Genomic DNA, 12623 nt, shown 5'->3' with positions numbered 1-12623 from the left:
ATTTTTTGAGAAGATTGAAAGAACTTGAACCTTTGGCTTGCAAAAGAGATGCAGAGGGCAAGAAAGTGATAGCTATTTTCAAATGTTTGGAAGCCCATTTTGTATAAGATGAAGTAAATCGATTGTTTCATGCTTCACACAGTTAGTTTCCCTAATCCTCTTCTGGAAAATCCCTCCTCATATTTTGGAGACAGCTAATCCGAGTGATTGCTCCTGCTCCATGGTAAACAAGCTGAGATTTTCTGCCGCCTCCTATACCTGATTCTGGGAGGTGGTAGCCGCAGCACAGATCTGATACAGGAAAATGCAGAAATAAGAGGGGCAGTGATATCTCTTATCAAAAATTAATCATCGGCGTGTGCAAAGTGAAATTTTCCTACATACCCAGACTATTCATTGTATTTATGAAGACAGGGTTTTTATGCATTGCTTTAAGGGCAAAGATTATTTAAGGAAGGAAACTGTCTTTTATTGTTAATTTCCAGTGCCTAGTAAGTACCTGGTAGGAGCTCAAATGTTTGTTGAGTAAACACTGTTCCCAAATGACTCTTCCCAAAGCTGCAGAACTCAGCATGTTCCTGTCTGTACCTCCGCTGTCGAGGAAGAAAGTTATTGTCTCTTGTCTGCCTTCTTATCTTTCACCTTTCTCCCCTTTTTATGCAAAGTGTCAGACTTTTTTTTTTTTTTTTTAATTTAGAGATCTTATTTCATATAACTGCTGAGCATGTGAGCTGGGACAGTAGTAACAAAAATGTGGTAATCCTGGAGTTCAGTAGGAATTTGGGCAACCGCTTTGTAAAATACACTGCTAAGGTGGTCAAGTTAGATGTGAGTTAAAAAAATATATATATAACTTCACCTTAAAAGTTCCAGGAAACCATTTTCACAATAATGGAATTTGATTGGATTAAAGTAGGCACTGTCAGAAATCCAATTTTTTGGAGCAGGTTTTAAGACTTTGAAAGGCATGAAGTTACTTTGGTGGTCAAGAAAATAAATGCAATTTTAAAAGTTTCTGGAAGCGTTCTAAAACCTTTAAGATATATGACATCCAGGGTCTCAGAAAGCTAACTGGGGATAGGGCTATAAAGGTGAAAAAGTCAAGGAAGGTACGTGTTTGGAGTATTAATGTTCTAGGCTGTCCCCTGGAATAACTTCTCCACGGAAAATGTTGTTGCAGAGGTGATCCTGTAATTAGGTGACATTGAGCTGTCTTTTCCCAGCTGCTGCATGACTTAAGACCTTGATCACAGACACCATCTGGCTGGATAGTCCCGTTTGGTTTTTTTTCCCTGATTGCTCTCCAGCTAGTCTACATTCAAAGTATGTGATTCATAGATACGGCTGATAAGTTAATGGTAATAGTTATGGTCTCTGTTTTCGAAGTTTCACAGATAACTTTTCAGAGTAGAAATATTTGCATACGAATGCTAAATATGTTATATATAGAAATATGTTTCCTGTTGCTTATTCATTCACTTAGCAAACATTTGTTGAGTCACTGCCATGAACAAGTCGCTAATCTGATTGCTGGGAAGGGAGCAATATGGCCTCTAACCTGGCTTTCTTCAGATAGTTGTTCAAATGTCACCTGCTAGAGAGGGTTTGCCTGACCATTTCATGAAGATAGCATTACAGCCCTGCCTTTCATTTTCCCTCTCCTTCCCACTCTGCTTATTATTTTTCCTAACACTGTCACCATCTCTCCTACTACCTGTTTCTTGTGGAACATTTTCTTCCTCCATTAGAATGTAGAACAGGAACTCTATTTTATTATTTTGGCTTAAAATCCAGAACAGTTCCTGGCCTGTATACGTTCAACAAATGTGTATGTAAGATATGGGCCTTGGCTTCCAGAAACTCCTGCTCTGGTGGACATTGAAGGTGTAATATAATTCTGTAAGTGCAACCACAGAGGTATGTACAGTTTTGACAGGACCACAGAACAGAGGGGGAATTGTCTAAGCACCAGGGAAGGGGTCTCAGGCGGGATGTCCTTTGTGCTGTTGACAGATGAATAGGACTTTATCAGGAGGAAGGAAGAACAGTGTTCTGGAACAGATATATCAGAGACACCCGGAAGTTATATTTGCCCAGATTTGGTGGTAGGGCTTGGGGGTGGATTTTATGTCACCAACAATGGTTGATTTGTGGAGGATTATGCTTAGCTTTTCTGGCATAAATGAGTAGATAGATGGGGGAAGGGGCATTAACTGCGGGATTCTAGAGGGGAAGCATATCTTCCTCTGGGGAAATGGGTTTAGTTTGGGATAAGTTGCATTTCTGATGCCTGTAGAACGTTCAGTAGCTAGTTGAAAATTTGGGTGTGGAGCTCATAGAGGAGGGGATTGAAAATAGATTTGGAAGTCATTATTATATATGCTGTAATTAAGTCCTAGGGATAAATGAAACCATGCACAGAGAGCATGAAAACAGAATAAAAGATAGGACCCTAGGGAACACAACATCCAAGAGATGGTCAGAGAACGAAGAATCAGAAAAGGAACTCTGAAAATAAGTTTTAGAAGGTATGAAGACAACCAGGAGGAGTCGATGACTTACTAATTAAGAGGTGGTCATTTTAAGGGGGGAGTGGATAACGTGCCATTTGTCACAGAAAATTCATTAGGCTGATGACTGAAAAGATACTGTTGGACCCAGTCTGACAAGTAGCAAAGTGGTAAGATAGGAGAATAGTTTCAGTACAGTGAGACGACGGGATGTGAGAACCAAATATCAGTGGGTTGGAACGTAAATTAGAGCAGTGAACCTCAGTGAGCATGGGAGTGAGGTGTGTGGGTGCTTTTGCCCCCAACGGCATACTTCTCAGTGTCTGAGAAACCCTGAATTGAAAATAAAGAAATGAGGGTAGGAGTATGGACTATTCTTCAGGAAGCATGGAAAGGAAGGGAAGGAGTAGAAGAGATGATAGCTATGTGGAAAGACAGGGAGAAGATTTATTGTTATTTTACATTTGGGAAGCTTTGGTAGGTCTCTGAGAACATGTATTTCCGTCCAGCGGGGAGAAGAACAGAGACTGACTGAAGTTTTACCCACGAGAGGAGACCATGAGGGAAACAAGGTTCTAAAGAAGGCCAGTAACTAAGTCCTTACTTGAGGTGGAGCAAAAGGAAGTGTGGATGTGGGCAAAGATTAAAAAATGAGGATACAGCCATCGAGGTAGGGTGCCGTAAGAGGCAAAGTTATCCAACTAATGTGAGGAAATCAAGATGGAATAGCCAGTTTAAGAAGATTTTTTGGAGGTTTGAAACCACAACCTTGAAGGTTCAGTGAGCAGTACCAAGAACTTCACTGAACTTGGAAACTGTAAATCATTGGGCTATAGGTTATGCTGAAATAGCAGGCCAAGAATAGGAGCAGAGTGGGCATCTGGACAGAATTCTCCATAGTTGGAGATTGGCAAATGGAATGCTTTGGAAGGTCAAGGAGAAAAGGAAGTGGAGGTTGCTGTTGGATTTTGTTGATCCATGAGTGTTTTTAGCAAGAAAGAGAGTGATTTCTGGGGGAGCCTGGTAAGTCCTCCTTTTTAAGATGGAAGGGCTTGATGACAATGTGAGGGGCAAATTTCATTGGTCAAGGGGCCCAGCGATGGTAAAATGGAAAGATACACAGATGGAAAGATAGCTGCTTGTGGTTAGAACACTGTAACACATTTTTCTGGGTTTGCAGAGAAATTAAAATCCAGCACAACAGGAATGGCAGGGCTGTGAATCTACACGCGAGACATACTTTGTGAAATTCCTGAAACTTCAGAGAGAGAGGAAAGATGATGCTTCATAAACTTCAGATACTCCAGAAGGCAGATCCCAGAACTGTTGTGTTCATTGTAGGACAATCAGCACCTGGCACATTTATGAGCTCAGTAAATATTTGTTGAATGAATAACACTCTTCCAGAGTCTTTCTTGTCTAAATAGATTGTCATGCCAGAAAATTTTGATTCATGTCTGACACCTAGTGGTATTTTACTCAAACTGCTACTAAGTGGCAGCATTTTCCTTTTATTTGAGGGAGATTCTGCCGCAGGTCATCTGCAGTGTAAGAGCTTTGTTCCTGAAACATATCTCTGACTTGGTTTGGGGCAGTTTTACTATTGACATCTTCTAGGGCTGTAATTTGAATAAGTCAGTAGTGAATAGTTATTGGTCATCTGTCATATGCCAAGCACTGTTCTGTATGCTGGACTTTTTCATGGAGGGTATGTTTTCTCACACGGATGACCTCACTGAATTAGAATACGTAGGCAGAGCATTCATTGGGAACGGTTAACTTGATTGGGAACTTAGAGTTCTGTGGTGTTTTACACGTGAAACCTTTCTAAATTTATTTCATAGCTTTTGGTGCTGTCATTTCTATGTCATGCCATACTGCTTTTCATTAATGTTAAGTAGGCATTTGGGACAATGAATGTAGAAGGCAAGGTTGTGTTTGTTGTCCGTTTATATTATCCACACCTTGGAGAGTATTACATAGTTTGGAGAACTATGGGAGGGTTTTGTTATCTTTCCTTAAGAAAAAGTAGAGTTCCTATTTGTTGGTGATGTATGCTGAAGTATTTAAAGTATTTCTTGATGAATTGGCATGATATCTGGGATTTGCTTTAAAATACTTTAGGGGAAAAAAAGTAAGCAGGAGTGAAACAAGACTGGCAGGGTTTTTGCAGCTATTTAAGTCATGTTCATGGGGGTTTATTCTGTTTTGTCTATGCTGGACATTTTCTGCAATGAAAAGTAAACAAAAATAATCAGATGGGTGTGGGTTGAAAGAAAGTTTATCATGATTAAGTAGAATATGGTCTGCTTTTTCATATTTAACAGATTTTGTTTCATTATGTTTCACCTGATACTACTTGAAGATGAGGTTGAGTAGAGAATACGTGTTTGCTTATAATAGATATAATTTGACTGAGCCCCAGCAGGCAACATTTTACAATGTCCAGAGGTTATTGGAATTTGAGGTTTGAAGCTCATAATTGTTGGAGCTGCAGATTGGAGGCTTGAGAGATACAGTTTTAAAGTACTAGCCATCACTCTGGAAATGAGAGCACCTTTAGTAGAAATTTGGGAATACCTAGATTTAATAAAATGGCATATATTTATTTTTTTTTAATTAGGGCTTCTGCCATAACCAAAGGAAATGGAGTACCCAATAACCTGCCATATCAGTCTTCTTAAATTGGCTGCTGCTTCATAATGATATATATGGATTTTTGCTTATTAGACAATGTGTCTCTGTTAGGCTCTTAGGGTAATCTTGTATGCCATCAGCAAAGCAGACCCCCAAAATAGAGATTAGAAGCCTGTGTTTAGCAATTAAAAATGGTTACGAAATATTTCAGGCAAACAGAAAATATAGGGGAGAAAATGTGGCTTCCAAATGCTTGCCACCTGTATTTGTCGTATTACCGTCTCACATCCTTCCCCCCAGTTCCAGCTCCCCCTTCCCTAATCGCCCCCCCCCAGATACAAATGATTATAAGTATGGTGAAGGTGTTTTATATTACTCCTTCCCTATTCTCTTCCCTCAGAGGTAATCACTAGCCTGAATTTGGTGTTTATTTCCCCCCGTTTGTTTTCTGCCTTAAAGTAGATTCATAATTCCTAACTTTTGCTCACTAAATTCTTCTGCATAACCTTTTTTTTCTCCCCTGTGGCAGTTTGCTACCCATCCAAAAGAAGCTGAGCTCATTTTTCATTATTTAGATTTAACTCCGGTATCTATTTCAATCTACATTGTGGTTTCAGTTATTTTTGGTCCGAGAACTAAATATCAATTTCAATAAGCTATTTAATTGATTTTCTTTAAATAATTAATGCCTGGAGCTTTAATGTTCCATTATGTGAATGTATCTCCACCTTTGTGGGAGTATACTTCTTCCAAGGCTTGTATAACTTTCCTATGAAGCACAGTTTAAGTTCAACGGTTTTCTCTTGTGTAGAGATTTTTTTTTTTACAACAAAGAAATAAATTAAAAGAATACTTAAAAAAATTAACTCTCATTATAAATGAGAAGATTGGTTCCATTTTTTAAAAAATTGTTCAGCAACAACCTTGAGAACTCAGAGAGAAGGAAGAATTTGAAAAGCTTAATCTCAGTGGTAGCCATTATTTTCTATTGCTTTGTTTTTGTTTAAAACATGGATGGTATTTCTTTGTGTAAAGTATAGGGGCGCCTGGGTGGCTCAGTCGGTTAAGCGTCCGACTTTGACTCAGGCCATGATCTCACGGTCCGTAAGTTCAAGCCCCGCATCAGGCTCTGTGCTGACAGCTCAGAACCTGGAGCCTGCTTTGGATTCTGTGTCTCCCTCTCTCTCTGCTCTTCTCCGGCTCATGCTCCGTCTCTCTGTGTCTCAAAAATAAATAACAACTTTTTTTTAAAAAAAAAGTATATATTTTTTTTCACTCTGTTAAGAAATATTTTTCTCTTGTCTCCAGAACTACAGGATTCCCTGACTTCTACCTGTTACTCTGTGGATATTCATTACAGGGTCCTTTTTGCAAGTGGCATACTTCAAAACTGTCACTTCTTAAAATAATCTATTTGCTTTAATCTGTTTGCTTCTATTCTAAGTTTAGATTTTGAAATAATTTACATGTTGCAAGTGATTTTGATTTTAGCATTCTCTAAAGAAGAAAGTTATTATAGGTTTAAATAATCTTTCTTTTTTTAATGTTTATTTCTGAGAGAGAGAGAGAGAGAGAGAGAGAGAGAGAGAGAGGGAGTACATGAGTGGGGAAAGGACAGAGAGAGAGGGAGAGAGAGAATCTGAAGCAGGCAAGGCTCTGTCAGCACAGAGACCGATATGGGGCTCAATCTCACGAACCATGAGATCGTGAGACGCTAACCGACTGAGCCACCCAGGCGCCCCTAAATAATCTTTCTTAACCGACAAAGCCCACTGGCCTAGAGATGTAGCACACTGGTTTCAACACCAGTCTTTTTTGAAAATAGGTGTGTAGTTCATGTCAGTTACTGGAGACTTTTTAGTGCAATCCCTTAATTTTTTTCGACCTTCTTTTCGTTAGCATTCTGTAGTGTTTGGCTTATATTCCTCAACTTTCCCATAATCTGGCAGTTACATTTGTAGAGATACTCTTTCAACCAGGATTTAATTAAGTACTTTCAGAGTGACAGGCCGCCTGGCTCATTTATCCCTGATCTGTATGTAAACCTTCTGGACGTTTATTATCAGTCTAGCAGAGTAATAACATTTATTAAATACCTACTTGTATTAGACATTATATAAGCATTTTAATGGATTATCTCTTTTAATCCTCATAACAGGCTTGTCAGGTGGGGATATGTTACCATCATCCTCATTGTTCAGATGAGTTAACTGGATCAAAAATAAATCATTTGTCTCAAATCACAGGGAGGTGGGGTTGCCAGATAAAATAGAGGATGCCCAATTAAATTGAATTTCTGAGAGACAACTAACTCTTGTATAATTTGATACCCCCCTCCCTGGAAAATAAATGGCAGAGCTAGGATTTTAAACCACATAATCTGCCTAAAAGGTCCAAGCTGTTAGCTACTGCCATATACGGGCTATGGAGAATAAAAATCACATCTACCTGGATATTCATCCAGTATTTGGAAAGCAATCACTACCTACACTTCCTTTCTTCTTTCTTTCTTTCTTTCTTTCTTTCTTTCTTTCTTTCTTTCTTTCTTTCTTTCTTTCTTTCTTTCTCTTCCTTCCTTCCTTCCTTCCTTCCTTCCTTCCTTCCTTCCTTTTTACTCATTTTTCAGTATTTAGTATAATGTAAAAATATGTGCTTTCCCCCCTGATTTCAAAGTCTAATATTAAAGTAAATTCATATATGTGTTTATATCTTCTTGTTTAAGTCTATATTAACTGTATATTAAATAACATAGTCATTGTCATTTAGCCATTTAGATTATTCAAATTCTTGTCTTTTTACTTCCTTTTCTCAGATACAGAAAGATTTAATTACATGTGTGTGCTAAAAAGATACATTTTCTTTTCTTTTCTTTTCTTTTTTGATAAGATCAAGGAAATGACACTTGAATAAGGTATTTAACGTGGGGCGCCTGGGTGGTTCAGTCGGTTGAGCGTCCGACTTCAGCTCAGGTCATGATCTCACAGTTTGTGAGTTCGAGCCCCGTGTCGGGCTCTGTGCTGATAGCTCAGAGCCTGGAGCCTGCTTCGGATTCTGTGCCTCCCTCTCTCTCTGCCCCTCCACCGCTTACACTCTGTCTCTCAAAAATAAAGATAAAAAAACCTTTTTTAAAAAGGTATTTAACAGTTCTTTGAAGCATGTCCTATGTGTTCTTTAAAAAAAATGAGAAAGTATAAAACACAGATGTAGAATTAAAAGAGGCTTTTCACTAAGAATTGCCAGGGAAGCTATCTGGCCCTGCCAGATGATAATACAGAGAAGTAAGAAATCATTTTTCCTTATGAATTACCACAACTCAGGATCAGACTTTTAGTTTTGCACATCTGGAAATTGACTTAAAAAACTAAAGACAGAGTGCCTGGCTGGCTCAGTCAGTAGAGCACGTGACTCTTGGTCTCAGGGTTGTGAGTTCAAGCTGCACGTTGGGCGTGGAGGCTACTTAAACACAAAAACACAAACAAACAAAAAATGAAAAACAAAACAAAAAAACCCAGGGACACAAAAGATTGAATAAACACACATTTTAAATCTGGTATTTTTCATTTCCAGTTTCAGTAGGATATATTAAAGAGAAGATGGTTTTCAAAATTATTTTTTCTTTTAAAAAATTCTTTAAAATTTTTAATTGAAGTATAGCTGACAGAATATATTAGTTTCAGGTGTACAATATAATGATTTGACGTTTATATATATTACGGAATGCTTGCTATGTAAGTGTGGTTACCATCTGTCACCACACAAAGTTATTACAATATTATTGACTATATTATCTATGCTGTACTTTTCATCCCATGACTTACTTATTTTATAATTGGAGGTTTCTACCTCTTAATCCTCTTCACCTATTTCACCTACCCACCAACCTCCCTCCCTTCTGGCAACCACCAGTTTATTCTCTGAATTTGAGTCTGTTTTGGTTTTTTGTTGTTTTTTTTTTTTTTCAGATTCCACATAGAAATGAAACCATATGGTATTTGTCGTTCTCTGTCCATCTTATAAAAAGAAGACACTCTTAAAATTAATGAGCCAAGTGTTTAATTCAAGACTTAGAGTCAAGGAACATGGAATTTGAAAAGAAGTATGTTTTGTAGTGAAACCTGTCTGTAATTAAGGGATATCAATTTTCTGTTGTCCAGAAGGAATCGGATAATATCTAGGTAGCAATAGTAAGTCGGATTTTAGAGAAAATTCAGAAAGGAAAGTGACAACAAGAATCAAAAGTGTAATTCTCAGCAGATGTAATAGTTTCTGCTATAATATTGGCCCCTATTTTATTCAGTCTTTTCCACCTTCATATGTTTTCAGGCACAGTGTATTGAAAGATTTGTCAATGACAGAGTGTCTCTGGATTTGTAATGACAATCACTGCAAAGTTAATATTTCTTTTTTTTTTTTTTCAACGTTTATTTATTTTTGGGACAGAGAGAGACAAAGCATGAACAGGGGAGGGGCAGAGAGAGAGGGAGACACAGAATCGGAAACAGGCTCCAGGCTCTGAGCCATCAGCCCAGAGCCTGACGCGGGGCTCGAACTCACGGACCGCGAGATCGTGACCTGGCTGAAGTCAGACGCTTAACCGACTGCGCCACCCAGGCGCCCCAATATTTCTTTTATAGAAATTAAAACAAAATTATTTTGGACTACATCTGTTCTGTATATGTGAAATTTTCTATCGGGTTTACTACATTGCTATCCAGCTAACTTTTAATTTTTTAATAGAAATTATTAATGTCATTTACATTTTGTATTTTTAAATATAAGTAGGGTATAATCACCTTTCGGACATAGTGGACCAGAAAACATTAATGAGAAAAGTGTTTCTTCTCTTTTATTGTACAAATCTTTCCATGAAAGCAATGACTTGATTCAGTAAAACTTAGTTAAACCCTCAAATCTCTAGCTAAGAAAAAGTAGATGGTTTTCTTTCAATGCCAGCTCCTGTAAATGTTGAGTTGGCTATAGAGAGACCTAGACTGATTACTGACTTGATTGAAATTAAGTAATTGCATTTTAAGTGAGTGATACTGAAAAGAAACTTTTTTTCTATTCAAAGTCTTTATAAGCGGACTATCTACTTGTATTCAGTAAAGCTTGACAAAAGAATAAATAGTTCAATTATTTTTGAAGCAGCAGGGAACACCATGTTTGGATTCAGACCTGAGTTCAAATCCCTACTCTGCCTCTTTATAAGGTACTTAGTCTGTTTCCTCTCAGGTACAACGACAATATTAGGATCATAATGCCCATCCCGAAGGCTTGTTATGAGAATCAAACTAAATAATAAATTTATTTATTCATTGAATAACTATTTATTGAATACCAGTTCTGCACTAGGCATTGTTGTAGGTACTGTGGTTATCAGAGAACATGATAAAAATCCCTGCTCTTCATTTTAGTGGGAGGGACAAAGAGCCAAAAGGCAAGCAAATAAAAATGTAATTTTAAGTAGTGAGTGATAAGTTCTGTGAAGAAAAATAAAGCCTGAGATCCGCGGGAAGTTTCCCCCGGCTTTTTATTTAATTTTCAACACACAGCAAAAACCTTGTCCATCTTGGTTCAGCAACTAACATGTTGCTATATCTGCTTCACTTACCTCCTATCCACATGTGTATCTGGGGGGTGTGGGTATCTTGGTTTATTTTTTCTCCCAACCCATTTGAAAATTAAGTTGCAGATATAATTATAGAGATATAATCATATAATCCTAACAATTAGTCCATAACTACTTTAACAGATATCTCTTAAGAATTAGGACATTCTTCTTTATAGTAGGGATTGAACCAACACTAGCTCTTTTTTTCCTCCAAAGCCTCATGGAGAAAGCAGTCATCAGAAATGACAAAAGGGTTTATAATATTTTCATGTCATCTGAACATAGAAGGCTGTATAACGTTTCTTTGGGAAGATATATGATATACAGTATATTTATAATTTAAAAAAAATTTTTTTTTCAACGTTTATTTATTTTTGGGACAGAGAGAGAGACAGAGCATGAACGGGGGAGGGGCAGAGAGAGAGGGAGACACAGAATCGGAAACAGGTTCCAGGCTCTGAGCCATCAGCCCAGAGCCCGACGCGGGGCTCGAACTCACGGGCCGCAAGATCGTGACCTGGCTGAAGTCGGACGCTTAACCGACTGCGCCACCCAGGCGCCCCTATTTATAATTTTTTAAATTGGATAGTAGATTACTTTTCATGTTTTTAATTCTTAAAGACATAAAAATATGTCACTAGTTTTCATTTAAGCTCTTTGAAGAGTGGAAATGTACATTGACTGAGGAATTACTCCATTTAGCCTTTGTGGAAACTCTTTAAGAATGTAAAAATATAGAATAATTATCTCTATTATAGAAGAAAAAGTTAATAGTTTGTTTAAGTAGAAGTGTTTACTTAATTGCAATTAGATTATCAAATGGCAAAGCAAGGATTTGGATCCTTATCTACTGGCTTCTAAAAATAAGCAATTTCCACTATACCCTGTTGCATTATAAGTGATTGACTTAGCCATTCACGACTTCAGAGGAATTCCTAAATATGTAAAGGAATCTACTGAGATATATTCCTTTATTAAGAATTTTTTGAGCCACCTTTGTGATACACCATGATGAAAATTTAGTTTTATATGGCAAGAAATGTAAACTTTTAATATTTGACACTCATCTTTTGCCTAGCATTGCAATTTAACATACATTACTATATTACTCCATGCATATATATGTGCTTCATTTTCTCAGTCAAGTTCTTTAAGAGTCAGGGCTGTGTCTTCTACTTCAGTGATTCCCAAGCATGAGTGTACATCACAATCATCTCAAGAGTTTCTGATTCAGTAGGTCTCGAATGGAGTCCCCAAATTTGCATTTGTAACGCATTCCCTGGTTATATCAATGCTGCTGGTCTGGGGACCACACTTTGAGAACCGCTGTCTACTTCTTCGCCTTACCTCCCACCACAGTCCTTGCCTTGGTGCTTATCACTTAGCTTAAATGCCCTCTCATCTGGGAATCTTCCCTTGATTTCTATTTTATTGAAACTGTAAGTTGTTCTCAAATGTTAGTGTGTACAAGAATCGCCTGGAAAACTCGTTGACAAAACAGATTTCTGATTGGACCCTGAAACATGGATTTTTAGCAAGCACTTTCAGTGTTAATGCAGGTGATCCATCGATAGATTGTGAAATATTGACTTACGGAGTTGACCATGCGCTTGTCATTGCTATGATTGTATATTTTATTTATTACTGTTTTCTATACTACAGTATCATTTTGTTTGTATGTCTGTCTCCCACCAGAGCCCCTGAAGGGAAAGGACTGAGTCTTAGTAATCATTATAACTTAATGCTTAGCACAATGCAGTGTTAAAGAGCAGTAGAGTGCGTACTGCCTGTGAAATCTAGCTATGTGACCTGGGAGGATTTAATCTATCCTAGCCTCAGTTTCCTCTTTTATGCAGTAGTGGTAG

General features: G+C 37.7%; 1 protein-coding gene across 1 annotated transcript in view; it reads left to right on the top strand.

Moving 5' to 3' along the window:
* The window catches only part of ARHGAP21 (Rho GTPase activating protein 21), a 136495-nt gene that overhangs the window by 70870 nt on the left and 53002 nt on the right, over nt 1–12623 (top strand).

The sequence above is a fragment of the Prionailurus bengalensis genome, chromosome B4, assembly GCF_016509475.1.
Source record: "Prionailurus bengalensis isolate Pbe53 chromosome B4, Fcat_Pben_1.1_paternal_pri, whole genome shotgun sequence".
Lineage (NCBI taxonomy): Eukaryota > Metazoa > Chordata > Mammalia > Carnivora > Felidae > Prionailurus > Prionailurus bengalensis.
The sequence above is the reverse complement of the archived record's forward strand: the minus strand, read 5'-3'. Positions and strand labels throughout refer to the sequence as shown.